General features: G+C 44.7%; 9 non-coding genes across 9 annotated transcripts; all 9 read left to right on the top strand.

Annotated features, from left to right (window-relative positions):
• Positions 1–2,162: 2,162 nt before the first annotated feature.
• LOC126356848 (small nucleolar RNA U3) lies at positions 2,163–2,369 on the top strand. Its single transcript, XR_007565864.1, has one exon. It is a non-coding gene; the product is annotated as a small nucleolar RNA U3 (small nucleolar RNA).
• A 936-nt stretch (positions 2,370–3,305) lies between these two features.
• LOC126357028 (U5 spliceosomal RNA) lies at positions 3,306–3,424 on the top strand. The gene has a single exon (XR_007566021.1). It is a non-coding gene; the product is annotated as a U5 spliceosomal RNA (small nuclear RNA).
• Positions 3,425–5,999: 2,575 nt separating this feature from the next.
• LOC126356847 (small nucleolar RNA U3) lies at positions 6,000–6,206 on the top strand. Its single transcript, XR_007565863.1, has one exon. It is a non-coding gene; the product is annotated as a small nucleolar RNA U3 (small nucleolar RNA).
• Positions 6,207–7,142: 936 nt separating this feature from the next.
• On the top strand, positions 7,143–7,261 carry LOC126357027 (U5 spliceosomal RNA). Its single transcript, XR_007566020.1, has one exon. It is a non-coding gene; the product is annotated as a U5 spliceosomal RNA (small nuclear RNA).
• A 2,579-nt stretch (positions 7,262–9,840) lies between these two features.
• LOC126356846 (small nucleolar RNA U3) lies at positions 9,841–10,047 on the top strand. The gene has a single exon (XR_007565862.1). It is a non-coding gene; the product is annotated as a small nucleolar RNA U3 (small nucleolar RNA).
• A 936-nt stretch (positions 10,048–10,983) lies between these two features.
• On the top strand, positions 10,984–11,102 carry LOC126357024 (U5 spliceosomal RNA). Its single transcript, XR_007566019.1, has one exon. It is a non-coding gene; the product is annotated as a U5 spliceosomal RNA (small nuclear RNA).
• Positions 11,103–13,677: 2,575 nt separating this feature from the next.
• LOC126356845 (small nucleolar RNA U3) lies at positions 13,678–13,884 on the top strand. Its single transcript, XR_007565861.1, has one exon. It is a non-coding gene; the product is annotated as a small nucleolar RNA U3 (small nucleolar RNA).
• A 936-nt stretch (positions 13,885–14,820) lies between these two features.
• LOC126357023 (U5 spliceosomal RNA) lies at positions 14,821–14,939 on the top strand. Its single transcript, XR_007566018.1, has one exon. It is a non-coding gene; the product is annotated as a U5 spliceosomal RNA (small nuclear RNA).
• Positions 14,940–17,514: 2,575 nt separating this feature from the next.
• On the top strand, positions 17,515–17,721 carry LOC126356843 (small nucleolar RNA U3). Its single transcript, XR_007565860.1, has one exon. It is a non-coding gene; the product is annotated as a small nucleolar RNA U3 (small nucleolar RNA).
• Positions 17,722–21,779: the final 4,058 nt, after the last annotated feature.

Raw genomic sequence — 21,779 nt, 5'->3', positions numbered from 1 at the left:
GGTGAACGCTTTCTATACCTCAGTGCTATATGGTTTAGTGTTTATTTGCACTTTAATTGCACAACAGCATATAAGCTGATATTTGGAAGTGAATGATGAATGATAGGCGTTGTAAGTAATACTGGTATGTGATTAGTAGATTGAGTTTTGAAACCCAAAATTATTTTTACTGCACAAGTTTGTGATTTGTGGGTATGGTGTGAGTGAGATTTGGGTTGAAGATGGTGGATAGTTGGTCAGGATGAGTATTTCAATTGTTTTCAAGAGAGTGGATAATAGTGGCACTGGATTGTTGCCATAATATGGCATTGGTTGTTTGTTCATAACAATGTACTCAGTTTTGTAGAAGATGTAGGTGGGAGGGAGACATTTGTTGAATATGACATAGATAGCTGGAAATGAATAGAGTAGCAATTTCCTGCTAGGTGTAGTTTGGGTATGATGTGATGTGCCTCAGTGAGATGTAAATCTTGAAATTGAAGGGTTGTTCCTAGGTACAGTCTTGGAAACTATGTATCTGCTGTTGACTCCAATGTTTTCAAGATTACTGGTGTACAAAATTGGCCAGACTTTGCAGTTTCTTCTTCAGTAAATCAGTGGAAGGTGGTGCAGATAATGGTAAAAATGTTCATAGTGTCCTGTGAGTTGTTGATGCTGCTTGTCTTTTTTGATTGACCCAGCCATACACAGAGGTGGTGCATACTTGGCTTGAGAAGAGTTAATGATGAAATACCAGGACAGTGCTCACAACGAAGCTCCTTCCCCTGCATTGTAGTTTCCCTCCTCAGGTATAGAGTGACATGATATTGGCAGAGGATGTGGAGATAATCACTTTGATCAGGCTGTTTGTGGTTTGAAGGCTCTTTTACCAGAATCCGTTCATGGTGATAACTGTGTTCTCTGGTGGAACATGATGAGAACATTGTGTGAAGTGCATAGAAGTAGCTATTTGAGTATGTATGAAAATGTCAGGCAACCACTGTTACTCCTAAATTTCTGTGGAATTAAGTTTTCTGTGTGTGTTTGAAAATCCCAGAGGTTCAAGTTGGCTGTTTATATGTTGCAAGCGAAAAAGTTTTTGAGTAAACTGGGGCACTAGCATTAGTTCCCTGTTCACTGTGACAAGGAAGCTAGTATAAAAAGTAGTTTTGTGGTTTTGTTTGCAAAGAAGTGCTCATGGGATGAAAGCACTGCTTGCGATTATTCTGAGATTGATGGCGGGATTGCTAAACATCTAGAGTTTTAGTAAGGGGCTAGTCGGAGTAGTTATATAGTTGTAAAATTATTTGATATTTGATGAGAAATTTCTTTATTCATAGCACATGGGCCATCATAGTTGAAGCATAAAGATGGGCATGGTATGCGTATAATGTCCTGACAGTGATGTTCATAGAGACTTGTTGTATACTTTGATTCTTCATCTGTTTAACAGTAACATTAAGAAATGTATTAGTGGAGCAAGTAGCTGTGAAATTACTGGTGTATGACTGATAGTATGGACGTGATGCTGAATGGAAGTGTTTGTTTAGCTGTGGGTGTTTTCATAATTGCCATGTGAGGAAAAGCAATACTCGTGGTAGGCGAAAAGAGATACAGAGAGAAACACATTAATTGCGTGTAGCGTGTATCAGCAGCTGTTGGGCGGGGTATCAAGTAAGACGCAAGGTGAAGCGAAAGAGGAAGTGGCCAAATATCGACAAGAGTTGGCACTGTTAGGGCGAGGTGAATACGCTATTGCGGTGCGAAAATTTTCGAAGAGAGAGGCGGTTTTAAAGAAAGCACAAGTGTCCTATGACTGCCCTCTTGTGTGTTTCTCTTTCAGTGACTATTTGGCATGTCTGCTTGCGCCATAGAATGCTACTGTATGTGCCCCAGGCCCCCATCTAGCGGCCGGAGCTGCAAGCGGTGTTTACATACAGTCTCGCCTGAGGCAATGGTCTCTGATTTCGGATGCAAAAAGCACTGGTAGCGCACAGAATAGTTGAGTGAGGAAAGGTTAGATCATGGCGGCCAAATAGGAGTAGAACTAGGTTCTTTGCAGAATGTCCGAGCTTAAGTAATTCTTCGATAAGTAAATCGCGAATGTGAAGAGTGTGTCGTATTCTCGTAGGGCGTGTTGACGGTCTCGTGGCATAAGTAGCGAGCGGTGATAGCTTGCAAGCAAGATCATACTTCACAGGATCATTTCTGTAGTATGTCTTCAACTCTCTCTAGTTCAAAGCTGGAGTAGACGCAACCACGATGATGAGTGGTAGCACTGTCCCTGAGCGTGAGGCATGCGACCGAGATTCATTGCATCTTGGTTGTAATCGATGATCGTTCACCACATTCTGAGGGATGTGGGAAGGGAGTAGCGCTTTCCGAGTGGTGGTTTTATTATAGATCAGAAGCATAAGTCATACTTTCGGTATCGTGACCCGCCGCGTTGCAGAAATGTTGTGGAAGGACTTTGATTGCGACATGTCATGAAAGCCTTGCGGAAGTTTCCCGAGTGGCACGGTGACGAGCCAGTTGATTTGTCCTGCTGCAAGTGCTAGGATTGGATGACAACGACGTACTTTGAGTTACAAGAATGAGTGAGCAGCACAAGCAGAGTGCAATTGATGACCATAAAAAGCTGACACACAACACAGTCTTGATAATGACCACTAATGCATGATGTACGAAACAATCAGGAGCAGCACGTTTGGCTAGAAAACATGAATTGAGTGATTTGCAAGGCACTGTTACCAGCAAGAAGGAATGCATGAAATTCGCAAATGAATAAGACTGGTTCAAATACTATCGACAGAAATTTTGTTTCTGTTGTCAGCTAGTATTAGTTGTGTGGGAGCAGGGGATATTTCCCTTGCACTACACATCTACATACACGTTGCGTCTGATGTGGCCTAGTTTCGCGTACAAAGAACTATCTAGTTGTCAGTTTTTTCAGTGAACGAGTGTGGTGGGGAGGAGAGAGATTAGTGTTAGATGCAGAGCACTGCGGGCAGTTGTGTGCCGAACGTTGTATGTCAAACGGTGGGTCGCCGACAGGAATTAGGCGTGCTGCCATCTGGCGGCAGGTGAGGTAATGAAGCAGCTTGGATGGTGACAGAAATGATGAAAATAGTTATGTAAAGAGTAATAGCGACCTCATTTGGCAGACACGTATTTCAGCGTTGGCAGTTAGTTTTGCGGTTTGTGCTTGCATAACACTGGAAGTCTGTTGACGGTAGAGAAGTGGACAAGAGGGAAAGAATTTTCCGCGTTCTCGCGCAGAAGTACTAGAGAAGCAGCCATAAGTATGGAAGTGAGTGCGTTGATCGGCACTCTGGTTTCCCTTCAAATCGAATAAATCTTTCGCCTTTTACTAAAGATTTCCGTGGAGGGGAACATTAAATGAGTCTGTAATGTATTTTTCGTAGTGCTCGGCTATTGCTGAGCCACAATCACAAGTAAAACGTAATGTAAGCAATAATGTGTGTAAATAGGAAGAGGTAGATTGTGTTGTGTGGAGTAGCGGAGCACGTTGGATCAGGTAGATGTTTTTGCTTGATTTGAAATTGTAACAGGCCATGTCGCAGTATAATGAAACAAGTACATTTGCCCTGAAATGGCGTGCAGTGTGTTAGACGATAGTGTAAAGAGAAAGAGAGCTATTTAATGTCTGAGTTGTATAAATGGCAGGAGACTAATCTGGAAATAGCATAAAGGAATTGTAATGTGAGTGGTGCTTGCGATAATGTATGGCAGGCAATATTGTGCAGAGGTGAAGGTGAATGCTTTGTATTGTGAAGAGTTGTTACATTTGTGTGTGTGTGTGTGTGAGGCACAAGAGGCATAATTGTGGAAACTCTTGGTGAACGCTTTCTATACCTCAGTGCTATATGGTTTAGTGTTTATTTGCACTTTAATTGCACAACAGCATATAAGCTGATATTTGGAAGTGAATGATGAATGATAGGCGTTGTAAGTAATACTGGTATGTGATTAGTAGATTGAGTTTTGAAACCCAAAATTATTTTTACTGCACAAGTTTGTGATTTGTGGGTATGGTGTGAGTGAGATTTGGGTTGAAGATGGTGGATAGTTGGTCAGGATGAGTATTTCAATTGTTTTCAAGAGAGTGGATAATAGTGGCACTGGATTGTTGCCATAATATGGCATTGGTTGTTTGTTCATAACAATGTACTCAGTTTTGTAGAAGATGTAGGTGGGAGGGAGACATTTGTTGAATATGACATAGATAGCTGGAAATGAATAGAGTAGCAATTTCCTGCTAGGTGTAGTTTGGGTATGATGTGATGTGCCTCAGTGAGATGTAAATCTTGAAATTGAAGGGTTGTTCCTAGGTACAGTCTTGGAAACTATGTATCTGCTGTTGACTCCAATGTTTTCAAGATTACTGGTGTACAAAATTGGCCAGACTTTGCAGTTTCTTCTTCAGTAAATCAGTGGAAGGTGGTGCAGATAATGGTAAAAATGTTCATAGTGTCCTGTGAGTTGTTGATGCTGCTTGTCTTTTTTGATTGACCCAGCCATACACAGAGGTGGTGCATACTTGGCTTGAGAAGAGTTAATGATGAAATACCAGGACAGTGCTCACAACGAAGCTCCTTCCCCTGCATTGTAGTTTCCCTCCTCAGGTATAGAGTGACATGATATTGGCAGAGGATGTGGAGATAATCACTTTGATCAGGCTGTTTGTGGTTTGAAGGCTCTTTTACCAGAATCCGTTCATGGTGATAACTGTGTTCTCTGGTGGAACATGATGAGAACATTGTGTGAAGTGCATAACACGCGATCTAGTGTTATGTATGAAAATGTCAGGCAACCACTGTTACTCCTAAATTTCTGTGGAATTAAGTTTTCTGTGTGTGTTTGAAAATCCCAGAGGTTCAAGTTGGCTGTTTATATGTTGCAAGCGAAAAAGTTTTTGAGTAAACTGGGGCACTAGCATTAGTTCCCTGTTCACTGTGACAAGGAAGCTAGTATAAAAAGTAGTTTTGTGGTTTTGTTTGCAAAGAAGTGCTCATGGGATGAAAGCACTGCTTGCGATTATTCTGAGATTGATGGCGGGATTGCTAAACATCTAGAGTTTTAGTAAGGGGCTAGTCGGAGTAGTTATATAGTTGTAAAATTATTTGATATTTGATGAGAAATTTCTTTATTCATAGCACATGGGCCATCATAGTTGAAGCATAAAGATGGGCATGGTATGCGTATAATGTCCTGACAGTGATGTTCATAGAGACTTGTTGTATACTTTGATTCTTCATCTGTTTAACAGTAACATTAAGAAATGTATTAGTGGAGCAAGTAGCTGTGAAATTACTGGTGTATGACTGATAGTATGGACGTGATGCTGAATGGAAGTGTTTGTTTAGCTGTGGGTGTTTTCATAATTGCCATGTGAGGAAAAGCAATACTCGTGGTAGGCGAAAAGAGATACAGAGAGAAACACATTAATTGCGTGTAGCGTGTATCAGCAGCTGTTGGGCGGGGTATCAAGTAAGACGCAAGGTGAAGCGAAAGAGGAAGTGGCCAAATATCGACAAGAGTTGGCACTGTTAGGGCGAGGTGAATACGCTATTGCGGTGCGAAAATTTTCGAAGAGAGAGGCGGTTTTAAAGAAAGCACAAGTGTCCTATGACTGCCCTCTTGTGTGTTTCTCTTTCAGTGACTATTTGGCATGTCTGCTTGCGCCATAGAATGCTACTGTATGTGCCCCAGGCCCCCATCTAGCGGCCGGAGCTGCAAGCGGTGTTTACATACAGTCTCGCCTGAGGCAATGGTCTCTGATTTCGGATGCAAAAAGCACTGGTAGCGCACAGAATAGTTGAGTGAGGAAAGGTTAGATCATGGCGGCCAAATAGGAGTAGAACTAGGTTCTTTGCAGAATGTCCGAGCTTAAGTAATTCTTCGATAAGTAAATCGCGAATGTGAAGAGTGTGTCGTATTCTCGTAGGGCGTGTTGACGGTCTCGTGGCATAAGTAGCGAGCGGTGATAGCTTGCAAGCAAGATCATACTTCACAGGATCATTTCTGTAGTATGTCTTCAACTCTCTCTAGTTCAAAGCTGGAGTAGACGCAACCACGATGATGAGTGGTAGCACTGTCCCTGAGCGTGAGGCATGCGACCGAGATTCATTGCATCTTGGTTGTAATCGATGATCGTTCACCACATTCTGAGGGATGTGGGAAGGGAGTAGCGCTTTCCGAGTGGTGGTTTTATTATAGATCAGAAGCATAAGTCATACTTTCGGTATCGTGACCCGCCGCGTTGCAGAAATGTTGTGGAAGGACTTTGATTGCGACATGTCATGAAAGCCTTGCGGAAGTTTCCCGAGTGGCACGGTGACGAGCCAGTTGATTTGTCCTGCTGCAAGTGCTAGGATTGGATGACAACGACGTACTTTGAGTTACAAGAATGAGTGAGCAGCACAAGCAGAGTGCAATTGATGACCATAAAAAGCTGACACACAACACAGTCTTGATAATGACCACTAATGCATGATGTACGAAACAATCAGGAGCAGCACGTTTGGCTAGAAAACATGAATTGAGTGATTTGCAAGGCACTGTTACCAGCAAGAAGGAATGCATGAAATTCGCAAATGAATAAGACTGGTTCAAATACTATCGACAGAAATTTTGTTTCTGTTGTCAGCTAGTATTAGTTGTGTGGGAGCAGGGGATATTTCCCTTGCACTACACATCTACATACACGTTGCGTCTGATGTGGCCTAGTTTCGCGTACAAAGAACTATCTAGTTGTCAGTTTTTTCAGTGAACGAGTGTGGTGGGGAGGAGAGAGATTAGTGTTAGATGCAGAGCACTGCGGGCAGTTGTGTGCCGAACGTTGTATGTCAAACGGTGGGTCGCCGACAGGAATTAGGCGTGCTGCCATCTGGCGGCAGGTGAGGTAATGAAGCAGCTTGGATGGTGACAGAAATGATGAAAATAGTTATGTAAAGAGTAATAGCGACCTCATTTGGCAGACACGTATTTCAGCGTTGGCAGTTAGTTTTGCGGTTTGTGCTTGCATAACACTGGAAGTCTGTTGACGGTAGAGAAGTGGACAAGAGGGAAAGAATTTTCCGCGTTCTCGCGCAGAAGTACTAGAGAAGCAGCCATAAGTATGGAAGTGAGTGCGTTGATCGGCACTCTGGTTTCCCTTCAAATCGAATAAATCTTTCGCCTTTTACTAAAGATTTCCGTGGAGGGGAACATTAAATGAGTCTGTAATGTATTTTTCGTAGTGCTCGGCTATTGCTGAGCCACAATCACAAGTAAAACGTAATGTAAGCAATAATGTGTGTAAATAGGAAGAGGTAGATTGTGTTGTGTGGAGTAGCGGAGCACGTTGGATCAGGTAGATGTTTTTGCTTGATTTGAAATTGTAACAGGCCATGTCGCAGTATAATGAAACAAGTACATTTGCCCTGAAATGGCGTGCAGTGTGTTAGACGATAGTGTAAAGAGAAAGAGAGCTATTTAATGTCTGAGTTGTATAAATGGCAGGAGACTAATCTGGAAATAGCATAAAGGAATTGTAATGTGAGTGGTGCTTGCGATAATGTATGGCAGGCAATATTGTGCAGAGGTGAAGGTGAATGCTTTGTATTGTGAAGAGTTGTTACATTTGTGTGTGTGTGTGTGTGTGTGAGGCACAAGAGGCATAATTGTGGAAACTCTTGGTGAACGCTTTCTATACCTCAGTGCTATATGGTTTAGTGTTTATTTGCACTTTAATTGCACAACAGCATATAAGCTGATATTTGGAAGTGAATGATGAATGATAGGCGTTGTAAGTAATACTGGTATGTGATTAGTAGATTGAGTTTTGAAACCCAAAATTATTTTTACTGCACAAGTTTGTGATTTGTGGGTATGGTGTGAGTGAGATTTGGGTTGAAGATGGTGGATAGTTGGTCAGGATGAGTATTTCAATTGTTTTCAAGAGAGTGGATAATAGTGGCACTGGATTGTTGCCATAATATGGCATTGGTTGTTTGTTCATAACAATGTACTCAGTTTTGTAGAAGATGTAGGTGGGAGGGAGACATTTGTTGAATATGACATAGATAGCTGGAAATGAATAGAGTAGCAATTTCCTGCTAGGTGTAGTTTGGGTATGATGTGATGTGCCTCAGTGAGATGTAAATCTTGAAATTGAAGGGTTGTTCCTAGGTACAGTCTTGGAAACTATGTATCTGCTGTTGACTCCAATGTTTTCAAGATTACTGGTGTACAAAATTGGCCAGACTTTGCAGTTTCTTCTTCAGTAAATCAGTGGAAGGTGGTGCAGATAATGGTAAAAATGTTCATAGTGTCCTGTGAGTTGTTGATGCTGCTTGTCTTTTTTGATTGACCCAGCCATACACAGAGGTGGTGCATACTTGGCTTGAGAAGAGTTAATGATGAAATACCAGGACAGTGCTCACAACGAAGCTCCTTCCCCTGCATTGTAGTTTCCCTCCTCAGGTATAGAGTGACATGATATTGGCAGAGGATGTGGAGATAATCACTTTGATCAGGCTGTTTGTGGTTTGAAGGCTCTTTTACCAGAATCCGTTCATGGTGATAACTGTGTTCTCTGGTGGAACATGATGAGAACATTGTGTGAAGTGCATAGAAGTAGCTATTTGAGTATGTATGAAAATGTCAGGCAACCACTGTTACTCCTAAATTTCTGTGGAATTAAGTTTTCTGTGTGTGTTTGAAAATCCCAGAGGTTCAAGTTGGCTGTTTATATGTTGCAAGCGAAAAAGTTTTTGAGTAAACTGGGGCACTAGCATTAGTTCCCTGTTCACTGTGACAAGGAAGCTAGTATAAAAAGTAGTTTTGTGGTTTTGTTTGCAAAGAAGTGCTCATGGGATGAAAGCACTGCTTGCGATTATTCTGAGATTGATGGCGGGATTGCTAAACATCTAGAGTTTTAGTAAGGGGCTAGTCGGAGTAGTTATATAGTTGTAAAATTATTTGATATTTGATGAGAAATTTCTTTATTCATAGCACATGGGCCATCATAGTTGAAGCATAAAGATGGGCATGGTATGCGTATAATGTCCTGACAGTGATGTTCATAGAGACTTGTTGTATACTTTGATTCTTCATCTGTTTAACAGTAACATTAAGAAATGTATTAGTGGAGCAAGTAGCTGTGAAATTACTGGTGTATGACTGATAGTATGGACGTGATGCTGAATGGAAGTGTTTGTTTAGCTGTGGGTGTTTTCATAATTGCCATGTGAGGAAAAGCAATACTCGTGGTAGGCGAAAAGAGATACAGAGAGAAACACATTAATTGCGTGTAGCGTGTATCAGCAGCTGTTGGGCGGGGTATCAAGTAAGACGCAAGGTGAAGCGAAAGAGGAAGTGGCCAAATATCGACAAGAGTTGGCACTGTTAGGGCGAGGTGAATACGCTATTGCGGTGCGAAAATTTTCGAAGAGAGAGGCGGTTTTAAAGAAAGCACAAGTGTCCTATGACTGCCCTCTTGTGTGTTTCTCTTTCAGTGACTATTTGGCATGTCTGCTTGCGCCATAGAATGCTACTGTATGTGCCCCAGGCCCCCATCTAGCGGCCGGAGCTGCAAGCGGTGTTTACATACAGTCTCGCCTGAGGCAATGGTCTCTGATTTCGGATGCAAAAAGCACTGGTAGCGCACAGAATAGTTGAGTGAGGAAAGGTTAGATCATGGCGGCCAAATAGGAGTAGAACTAGGTTCTTTGCAGAATGTCCGAGCTTAAGTAATTCTTCGATAAGTAAATCGCGAATGTGAAGAGTGTGTCGTATTCTCGTAGGGCGTGTTGACGGTCTCGTGGCATAAGTAGCGAGCGGTGATAGCTTGCAAGCAAGATCATACTTCACAGGATCATTTCTGTAGTATGTCTTCAACTCTCTCTAGTTCAAAGCTGGAGTAGACGCAACCACGATGATGAGTGGTAGCACTGTCCCTGAGCGTGAGGCATGCGACCGAGATTCATTGCATCTTGGTTGTAATCGATGATCGTTCACCACATTCTGAGGGATGTGGGAAGGGAGTAGCGCTTTCCGAGTGGTGGTTTTATTATAGATCAGAAGCATAAGTCATACTTTCGGTATCGTGACCCGCCGCGTTGCAGAAATGTTGTGGAAGGACTTTGATTGCGACATGTCATGAAAGCCTTGCGGAAGTTTCCCGAGTGGCACGGTGACGAGCCAGTTGATTTGTCCTGCTGCAAGTGCTAGGATTGGATGACAACGACGTACTTTGAGTTACAAGAATGAGTGAGCAGCACAAGCAGAGTGCAATTGATGACCATAAAAAGCTGACACACAACACAGTCTTGATAATGACCACTAATGCATGATGTACGAAACAATCAGGAGCAGCACGTTTGGCTAGAAAACATGAATTGAGTGATTTGCAAGGCACTGTTACCAGCAAGAAGGAATGCATGAAATTCGCAAATGAATAAGACTGGTTCAAATACTATCGACAGAAATTTTGTTTCTGTTGTCAGCTAGTATTAGTTGTGTGGGAGCAGGGGATATTTCCCTTGCACTACACATCTACATACACGTTGCGTCTGATGTGGCCTAGTTTCGCGTACAAAGAACTATCTAGTTGTCAGTTTTTTCAGTGAACGAGTGTGGTGGGGAGGAGAGAGATTAGTGTTAGATGCAGAGCACTGCGGGCAGTTGTGTGCCGAACGTTGTATGTCAAACGGTGGGTCGCCGACAGGAATTAGGCGTGCTGCCATCTGGCGGCAGGTGAGGTAATGAAGCAGCTTGGATGGTGACAGAAATGATGAAAATAGTTATGTAAAGAGTAATAGCGACCTCATTTGGCAGACACGTATTTCAGCGTTGGCAGTTAGTTTTGCGGTTTGTGCTTGCATAACACTGGAAGTCTGTTGACGGTAGAGAAGTGGACAAGAGGGAAAGAATTTTCCGCGTTCTCGCGCAGAAGTACTAGAGAAGCAGCCATAAGTATGGAAGTGAGTGCGTTGATCGGCACTCTGGTTTCCCTTCAAATCGAATAAATCTTTCGCCTTTTACTAAAGATTTCCGTGGAGGGGAACATTAAATGAGTCTGTAATGTATTTTTCGTAGTGCTCGGCTATTGCTGAGCCACAATCACAAGTAAAACGTAATGTAAGCAATAATGTGTGTAAATAGGAAGAGGTAGATTGTGTTGTGTGGAGTAGCGGAGCACGTTGGATCAGGTAGATGTTTTTGCTTGATTTGAAATTGTAACAGGCCATGTCGCAGTATAATGAAACAAGTACATTTGCCCTGAAATGGCGTGCAGTGTGTTAGACGATAGTGTAAAGAGAAAGAGAGCTATTTAATGTCTGAGTTGTATAAATGGCAGGAGACTAATCTGGAAATAGCATAAAGGAATTGTAATGTGAGTGGTGCTTGCGATAATGTATGGCAGGCAATATTGTGCAGAGGTGAAGGTGAATGCTTTGTATTGTGAAGAGTTGTTACATTTGTGTGTGTGTGTGTGTGAGGCACAAGAGGCATAATTGTGGAAACTCTTGGTGAACGCTTTCTATACCTCAGTGCTATATGGTTTAGTGTTTATTTGCACTTTAATTGCACAACAGCATATAAGCTGATATTTGGAAGTGAATGATGAATGATAGGCGTTGTAAGTAATACTGGTATGTGATTAGTAGATTGAGTTTTGAAACCCAAAATTATTTTTACTGCACAAGTTTGTGATTTGTGGGTATGGTGTGAGTGAGATTTGGGTTGAAGATGGTGGATAGTTGGTCAGGATGAGTATTTCAATTGTTTTCAAGAGAGTGGATAATAGTGGCACTGGATTGTTGCCATAATATGGCATTGGTTGTTTGTTCATAACAATGTACTCAGTTTTGTAGAAGATGTAGGTGGGAGGGAGACATTTGTTGAATATGACATAGATAGCTGGAAATGAATAGAGTAGCAATTTCCTGCTAGGTGTAGTTTGGGTATGATGTGATGTGCCTCAGTGAGATGTAAATCTTGAAATTGAAGGGTTGTTCCTAGGTACAGTCTTGGAAACTATGTATCTGCTGTTGACTCCAATGTTTTCAAGATTACTGGTGTACAAAATTGGCCAGACTTTGCAGTTTCTTCTTCAGTAAATCAGTGGAAGGTGGTGCAGATAATGGTAAAAATGTTCATAGTGTCCTGTGAGTTGTTGATGCTGCTTGTCTTTTTTGATTGACCCAGCCATACACAGAGGTGGTGCATACTTGGCTTGAGAAGAGTTAATGATGAAATACCAGGACAGTGCTCACAACGAAGCTCCTTCCCCTGCATTGTAGTTTCCCTCCTCAGGTATAGAGTGACATGATATTGGCAGAGGATGTGGAGATAATCACTTTGATCAGGCTGTTTGTGGTTTGAAGGCTCTTTTACCAGAATCCGTTCATGGTGATAACTGTGTTCTCTGGTGGAACATGATGAGAAAATTGTGTGAAGTGCATAGAAGTAGCTATTTGAGTATGTATGAAAATGTCAGGCAACCACTGTTACTCCTAAATTTCTGTGGAATTAAGTTTTCTGTGTGTGTTTGAAAATCCCAGAGGTTCAAGTTGGCTGTTTATATGTTGCAAGCGAAAAAGTTTTTGAGTAAACTGGGGCACTAGCATTAGTTCCCTGTTCACTGTGACAAGGAAGCTAGTATAAAAAGTAGTTTTGTGGTTTTGTTTGCAAAGAAGTGCTCATGGGATGAAAGCACTGCTTGCGATTATTCTGAGATTGATGGCGGGATTGCTAAACATCTAGAGTTTTAGTAAGGGGCTAGTCGGAGTAGTTATATAGTTGTAAAATTATTTGATATTTGATGAGAAATTTCTTTATTCATAGCACATGGGCCATCATAGTTGAAGCATAAAGATGGGCATGGTATGCGTATAATGTCCTGACAGTGATGTTCATAGAGACTTGTTGTATACTTTGATTCTTCATCTGTTTAACAGTAACATTAAGAAATGTATTAGTGGAGCAAGTAGCTGTGAAATTACTGGTGTATGACTGATAGTATGGACGTGATGCTGAATGGAAGTGTTTGTTTAGCTGTGGGTGTTTTCATAATTGCCATGTGAGGAAAAGCAATACTCGTGGTAGGCGAAAAGAGATACAGAGAGAAACACATTAATTGCGTGTAGCGTGTATCAGCAGCTGTTGGGCGGGGTATCAAGTAAGACGCAAGGTGAAGCGAAAGAGGAAGTGGCCAAATATCGACAAGAGTTGGCACTGTTAGGGCGAGGTGAATACGCTATTGCGGTGCGAAAATTTTCGAAGAGAGAGGCGGTTTTAAAGAAAGCACAAGTGTCCTATGACTGCCCTCTTGTGTGTTTCTCTTTCAGTGACTATTTGGCATGTCTGCTTGCGCCATAGAATGCTACTGTATGTGCCCCAGGCCCCCATCTAGCGGCCGGAGCTGCAAGCGGTGTTTACATACAGTCTCGCCTGAGGTAATGGTCTCTGATTTCGGATGCAAAAAGCACTGGTAGCGCACAGAATAGTTGAGTGAGGAAAGGTTAGATCATGGCGGCCAAATAGGAGTAGAACTAGGTTCTTTGCAGAATGTCCGAGCTTAAGTAATTCTTCGATAAGTAAATCGCGAATGTGAAGAGTGTGTCGTATTCTCGTAGGGCGTGTTGACGGTCTCGTGGCATAAGTAGCGAGCGGTGATAGCTTGCAAGCAAGATCATACTTCACAGGATCATTTCTGTAGTATGTCTTCAACTCTCTCTAGTTCAAAGCTGGAGTAGACGCAACCACGATGATGAGTGGTAGCACTGTCCCTGAGCGTGAGGCATGCGACCGAGATTCATTGCATCTTGGTTGTAATCGATGATCGTTCACCACATTCTGAGGGATGTGGGAAGGGAGTAGCGCTTTCCGAGTGGTGGTTTTATTATAGATCAGAAGCATAAGTCATACTTTCGGTATCGTGACCCGCCGCGTTGCAGAAATGTTGTGGAAGGACTTTGATTGCGACATGTCATGAAAGCCTTGCGGAAGTTTCCCGAGTGGCACGGTGACGAGCCAGTTGATTTGTCCTGCTGCAAGTGCTAGGATTGGATGACAACGACGTACTTTGAGTTACAAGAATGAGTGAGCAGCACAAGCAGAGTGCAATTGATGACCATAAAAAGCTGACACACAACACAGTCTTGATAATGACCACTAATGCATGATGTACGAAACAATCAGGAGCAGCACGTTTGGCTAGAAAACATGAATTGAGTGATTTGCAAGGCACTGTTACCAGCAAGAAGGAATGCATGAAATTCGCAAATGAATAAGACTGGTTCAAATACTATCGACAGAAATTTTGTTTCTGTTGTCAGCTAGTATTAGTTGTGTGGGAGCAGGGGATATTTCCCTTGCACTACACATCTACATACACGTTGCGTCTGATGTGGCCTAGTTTCGCGTACAAAGAACTATCTAGTTGTCAGTTTTTTCAGTGAACGAGTGTGGTGGGGAGGAGAGAGATTAGTGTTAGATGCAGAGCACTGCGGGCAGTTGTGTGCCGAACGTTGTATGTCAAACGGTGGGTCGCCGACAGGAATTAGGCGTGCTGCCATCTGGCGGCAGGTGAGGTAATGAAGCAGCTTGGATGGTGACAGAAATGATGAAAATAGTTATGTAAAGAGTAATAGCGACCTCATTTGGCAGACACGTATTTCAGCGTTGGCAGTTAGTTTTGCGGTTTGTGCTTGCATAACACTGGAAGTCTGTTGACGGTAGAGAAGTGGACAAGAGGGAAAGAATTTTCCGCGTTCTCGCGCAGAAGTACTAGAGAAGCAGCCATAAGTATGGAAGTGAGTGCGTTGATCGGCACTCTGGTTTCCCTTCAAATCGAATAAATCTTTCGCCTTTTACTAAAGATTTCCGTGGAGGGGAACATTAAATGAGTCTGTAATGTATTTTTCGTAGTGCTCGGCTATTGCTGAGCCACAATCACAAGTAAAACGTAATGTAAGCAATAATGTGTGTAAATAGGAAGAGGTAGATTGTGTTGTGTGGAGTAGCGGAGCACGTTGGATCAGGTAGATGTTTTTGCTTGATTTGAAATTGTAACAGGCCATGTCGCAGTATAATGAAACAAGTACATTTGCCCTGAAATGGCGTGCAGTGTGTTAGACGATAGTGTAAAGAGAAAGAGAGCTATTTAATGTCTGAGTTGTATAAATGGCAGGAGACTAATCTGGAAATAGCATAAAGGAATTGTAATGTGAGTGGTGCTTGCGATAATGTATGGCAGGCAATATTGTGCAGAGGTGAAGGTGAATGCTTTGTATTGTGAAGAGTTGTTACATTTGTGTGTGTGTGTGTGTGAGGCACAAGAGGCATAATTGTGGAAACTCTTGGTGAACGCTTTCTATACCTCAGTGCTATATGGTTTAGTGTTTATTTGCACTTTAATTGCACAACAGCATATAAGCTGATATTTGGAAGTGAATGATGAATGATAGGCGTTGTAAGTAATACTGGTATGTGATTAGTAGATTGAGTTTTGAAACCCAAAATTATTTTTACTGCACAAGTTTGTGATTTGTGGGTATGGTGTGAGTGAGATTTGGGTTGAAGATGGTGGATAGTTGGTCAGGATGAGTATTTCAATTGTTTTCAAGAGAGTGGATAATAGTGGCACTGGATTGTTGCCATAATATGGCATTGGTTGTTTGTTCATAACAATGTACTCAGTTTTGTAGAAGATGTAGGTGGGAGGGAGACATTTGTTGAATATGACATAGATAGCTGGAAATGAATAGAGTAGCAATTTCCTGCTAGGTGTAGTTTGGGTATGATGTGATGTGCCTCAGTGAGATGTAAATCTTGAAATTGAAGGGTTGTTCCTAGGTACAGTCTTGGAAACTATGTATCTGCTGTTGACTCCAATGTTTTCAAGATTACTGGTGTACAAAATTGGCCAGACTTTGCAGTTTCTTCTTCAGTAAATCAGTGGAAGGTGGTGCAGATAATGGTAAAAATGTTCATAGTGTCCTGTGAGTTGTTGATGCTGCTTGTCTTTTTTGATTGACCCAGCCATACACAGAGGTGGTGCATACTTGGCTTGAGAAGAGTTAATGATGAAATACCAGGACAGTGCTCACAACGAAGCTCCTTCCCCTGCATTGTAGTTTCCCTCCTCAGGTATAGAGTGACATGATATTGGCAGAGGATGTGGAGATAATCACTTTGATCAGGCTGTTTGTGGTTTGAAGGCTCTTTTACCAGAATCCGTTCATGGTGATAACTGTGTTCTCTGGTGGAACATGATGAGAACATTGTGTGAAGTGCATAGAAGTAGCTATTTGAGTATGTATGAAAATGTCAGGCAACCACTGTTACTCCTAAATTTCTGTGGAATTAAGTTTTCTGTGTGTGTTTGAAAATCCCAGAGGTTCAAGTTGGCTGTTTATATGTTGCAAGCGAAAAAGTTTTTGAGTAAACTGGGGCACTAGCATTAGTTCCCTGTTCACTGTGACAAGGAAGCTAGTATAAAAAGTAGTTTTGTGGTTTTGTTTGCAAAGAAGTGCTCATGGGATGAAAGCACTGCTTGCGATTATTCTGAGATTGATGGCGGGATTGCTAAACATCTAGAGTTTTAGTAAGGGGCTAGTCGGAGTAGTTATATAGTTGTAAAATTATTTGATATTTGATGAGAAATTTCTTTATTCATAGCACATGGGCCATCATAGTTGAAGCATGAAGATGGGCATGGTATGCGTATAATGTCCTGACAGTGATGTTCATAGAGACTTGTTGTATACTTTGATTCTTCATCTGTTTAACAGTAACATTAAGAAATGTATTAGTGGAGCAAGTAGCTGTGAAATTACTGGTGTATGACTGATAGTATGGACGTGATGCTGAATGGAAGTGTTTGTTTAGCTGTGGGTGTTTTCATAATTGCCATGTGAGGAAAAGCAATACTCGTGGTAGGCGAAAAGAGATACAGAGAGAAACACATTAATTGCGTGTAGCGTGTATCAGCAGCTGTTGGGCGGGGTATCAAGTAAGACGCAAGGTGAAGCGAAAGAGGAAGTGGCCAAATATCGACAAGAGTTGGCACTGTTAGGGCGAGGTGAATACGCTATTGCGGTGCGAAAATTTTCGAAGAGAGAGGCGGTTTTAAAGAAAGCACAAGTGTCCTATGACTGCCCTCTTGTGTGTTTCTCTTTCAGTGACTATTTGGCATGTCTGCTTGCGCCATAGAATGCTACTGTATGTGCCCCAGGCCCCCATCTAGCGGCCGGAGCTGCAAGCGGTGTTTACATACAGTCTCGCCTGAGGCAATGGTCTCTGATTTCGGATGCAAAAAGCACTGGTAGCGCACAGAATAGTTGAGTGAGGAAAGGTTAGATCATGGCGGCCAAATAGGAGTAGAACTAGGTTCTTTGCAGAATGTCCGAGCTTAAGTAATTCTTCGATAAGTAAATCGCGAATGTGAAGAGTGTGTCGTATTCTCGTAGGGCGTGTTGACGGTCTCGTGGCATAAGTAGCGAGCGGTGATAGCTTGCAAGCAAGATCATACTTCACAGGATCATTTCTGTAGTATGTCTTCAACTCTCTCTAGTTCAAAGCTGGAGTAGACGCAACCACGATGATGAGTGGTAGCACTGTCCCTGAGCGTGAGGCATGCGACCGAGATTCATTGCATCTTGGTTGTAATCGATGATCGTTCACCACATTCTGAGGGATGTGGGAAGGGAGTAGCGCTTTCCGAGTGGTGGTTTTATTATAGATCAGAAGCATAAGTCATACTTTCGGTATCGTGACCCGCCGCGTTGCAGAAATGTTGTGGAAGGACTTTGATTGCGACATGTCATGAAAGCCTTGCGGAAGTTTCCCGAGTGGCACGGTGACGAGCCAGTTGATTTGTCCTGCTGCAAGTGCTAGGATTGGATGACAACGACGTACTTTGAGTTACAAGAATGAGTGAGCAGCACAAGCAGAGTGCAATTGATGACCATAAAAAGCTGACACACAACACAGTCTTGATAATGACCACTAATGCATGATGTACGAAACAATCAGGAGCAGCACGTTTGGCTAGAAAACATGAATTGAGTGATTTGCAAGGCACTGTTACCAGCAAGAAGGAATGCATGAAATTCGCAAATGAATAAGACTGGTTCAAATACTATCTTTTTTTTTTTTTTTTTTCTTTATTGTGATTTTAATACCTGTGACAAACAGGTAGGCCGGCAGCGGACCAGGTATGCCGCTCTTCGGCCTCAGAGTATACACAGAACAGAGATGAGTGAGATATAAAAACAATCAAGACGGCGGGGTACAAACAGTAGACAATAACAGAGTTAAAACGGAGTCGGTCACGTGCGTAGCACAATGGATAAAAGCGGAGAAACACGGTGCACAAACGCAGATGGCAGATGGCCACACGTGAACCAGCGGAGCACAAACGACGAAACACAAACACACTGCAGGAGAGTCGAGGCACAAACACATGCGATGGTCTTCGGCGTAGGACGATGAAAGTAACAGATGGAAGACAGCAGAGTCGTGGCCTGCCAAGGGGAAAAGGCGTGGGGAAGAGGAGAGAGAGGGGGAGGGGAAGATGCCAGTGGAGGAGAGGGATGGAGGAGAAGGGGGAGGGTAGGGGGAGTGGAAGCCCAAGGAGAAAGGGGAGGGGAGGGAGGGAGAGAAGGGAGAGAGGGTGCCCACAGGAAAAGGAGAGGAGAGGGAAGGTAAGGCTCAAAGTTGGTAGGAGGGGTAGATGGAGGGGAGGAGGGCATCATCAGGGAGGGGGAGTTGACGGAAGCCACCGAGGGAGAGGGTGTGGAGGGTGTAAAGATGGAGAGCAGGTGGGATATAGGAATGCAGGCGCGGCAGCGGGTTGGGGTGGGAGAGGATGGGAGAGACAAGAGGGTGTGGAGGATCAAGCTTGCGGGAGGTGTAGAGGATCCGTAACCGTTCGAGGAAAAGGAGGAGGTGCGGGAAGGGAATCAGGTCATAGAGGATCCGCGTGGGGGAAGGGAGACGGATGCGATAGGCGAGGCGGAGCGCATGGCGTTCTAGGATCTGAATGGACTTGTAGAAGGTAGGAGGGGCAGAGATCCAGGCGGGATGAGCATAGCAAAGGATAGGACGGATGAGGGACTTGTAGGTGTAGAGGATGGTGGAAGGGTCCAGACCCCATGTACGGCCAGAAAGGAGCTTAAGGAGGCGGAGGCGGGAGCGTGCCTTGGCTTGGATCGTCCGGAGATGTGGGTTCCAGGAGAGGCGACGGTCGAGGGTGACACCAAGGTACTTGAGAGTAGGTGTGAGGGTGATGGGACGGCCATAAATAGTAAGATAGAAATCAAGGAGACGGAAGGAACGAGTGGTTTTGCCTACAATGATCGCCTGGGTCTTGGAAGGATTGACCTTGAGCAACCACTGGTTACACCAAGTGGTGAACCGGTCAAGATAGGATTGGAGAAGGTGCTGGGAGCGTTGCAGGGTGGGAGCGAGGGCAAGGAAGGCAGTGTCATCGGCGTACTGGAGAAGGTGTAGGGGAGGTGCAGGTGGAGGCATGTCTGCCGTGTAAAGGAGGTAGAGAAGAGGGGAAAGGACGGAACCTTGGGGCACACCGGCGGAGGGGTAGAAGGTGTAGGAATCAGTGTTGTGGATGGTGACATAGGAAGGACGGTGGGAAAGGAAGGAAGCGACCAGACGGACATAGTTGAGAGGAAGAGCAAAGGTTTGGAGCTTGAAAAGGAGACCGGAATGCCACACACGGTCATATGCGCGTTCGAGGTCGAGGGAAAGGAAGATGGCGGAACGACGGGAATTGAGTTGTTCGGAGAGGAGGTGAGTGAGGTGAAGGAGGAGGTCATCGGCTGAGAAGGACGGCCGAAAGCCACATTGGGTAGGGGGGAGGAGGCGGTGTTGGTGAAGGTGCTTGTGTAGGCGGTGGGTAAGAATGGATTCCAGGACCTTGCTGAAGACCGAGGTAAGGCTGATGGGACGGTAGGAGGAGACAGCGGAAGGCGGTTCGTCGGGCTTGAGGAACATCAGGATCCGGGAGGTTTTCCACAGGTCGGGGTAGTAGCCGGTGGACAGGACCACATTGTAGAGCCTGGCCAATGTGGAGAGGAAGGAGGCAGGAGCTTCACGGAGGTGACGGTAAGTAACACGATCGTGACCGGGAGCAGTGTTGCGTTTAGGGCGAAGTGTAGCAATGATATCTTGAGTGGTGATTGGGGTATTTAGTTCTGTGTGTGTGATGTTGTCCAAGTACTGGAAGCCAGGAGCAAGCGGGGGGACAGAGGTATCAGTTCGATCACGGACATCAGGAAAGAGGGAATAATCGAACTGGGGATCGTCAGGGATGGTAAGGATATCGGAGAGGTAGGAGGCGAAATGGTTGGCCTTACTAAGGGCATCAGGGAAGGGGTGGTCATCATGAAGGAGAGGGTAGTAGGGAGAGGGTTTAGATCCGGTAAGGCGGCGGAAGGCTGACCAGTACTTGGACGAGTTGATAGGTAAGGTGGCATTAAGACGGGTGCATGTCTGTCGCCAGTCCCGGCGTTTCTTTGCCGTGAGTAAGTTCCTGATGTGTCGCTGTAGTTGCCGGTGGCGTCGTAGTGTGTCCTGGTCACGTGTGTGAAGGAAGGCACGGTAGAGCCGGCGGGATTCACGCAGGAGAAGGACGGCCTGTGGGGGTAAGGTGGGGCGGTGCGGATGGATGGCAATGGTAGGGACGTGGGCCTCCACGGCCTCAGACAAGGTCTGCTGGAGAAAGGAGGCAGCACGGGTAACGTCATCAGGTTGGTGGTAGGTGAGGGGGTGGCTATCGACCTGGAGAGCAAGGGAGTCCCGGTAGGCATTCCAGTTGGCACGGGAGTAGTCATGGACATATTTCGGGGGAGGGTCATGGCGCGGGTCGGGACGGGGGCGACGACCGTCTGATACAGTGAGGAGGACAGGGAGATGGTCACTGCCAATGGGATCAAGGACGTCCACCGCTATGCGGCCAAGCAGGGTGGGGGAGGCTAGGACGACATCGGGAGTGGTATTGGATTCAGGGCGGGTGTGTTGGGGAATTGGAAGGACGTCGCCTTGGAGGGTGGCAAGGAACCGATGCCACCGCCGTAACTGGGCGGCAGAACGACTATGGATGTTAAGGTCGGCGGCGATCACGTAGGAGGAGAAGGTACGGTCGATGTGGGAAAGGAAGTCGAAAGGAATAGGTGCAGCGGGGCGGACATAGATGGTGGCACAGGTAAGGGTAAGGCCGGGGAAGAAGAGACTAAGGATCAAGTGTTCTGTGGGGTCAGGAAGGAGGGGTTGGAGCCGGACAGGGATCTGGCGGTGGTGGCCAATGGCAACTCCGCCACGCGCTATCTGGAGTGGATTGTCAGACCGGTGAAGGAGGTAGGGCGAGGTGTGGACGGTGTGGTGGGGCTGAAGAAAGGTTTCGTTCAGAAGGAAGGCATCCACACGGTGGGTCGTAAGGGTATGCATAAGGAGGTGCTTGTTGGTGGGAAGGGAGCGGATGTTATTGAACAGGATACGGTGCTGTCGTGCCATAATGGGAATTTAAACGAGGGTGTCGAGACGGGAGAAGGTGAAATGGGCCTGGTTGTGGGAATAGGTGGCGTAGGTGTTGAGGTGGAACACGGAACGGGCAGCGAGGGTAATCTGGTGGAGGGTGTGGGGACGCTGAAAGGGATGGACGTTCTGGAGCACTATTGTGACGAACCTGATGATGTCCTCTGCGGTGGGGGGAGGACGGAGGGAATTGCCAGGAGGGGTGGGGTCATCCAAAGGGCGGAGAGGAACAG

The sequence above is a fragment of the Schistocerca gregaria genome, chromosome 3 (assembly GCF_023897955.1).
Source record: "Schistocerca gregaria isolate iqSchGreg1 chromosome 3, iqSchGreg1.2, whole genome shotgun sequence".
NCBI classification, from domain to species: Eukaryota; Metazoa; Arthropoda; class Insecta; order Orthoptera; family Acrididae; genus Schistocerca; species Schistocerca gregaria.
The sequence above is the reverse complement of the archived record's forward strand: the minus strand, read 5'-3'. Positions and strand labels throughout refer to the sequence as shown.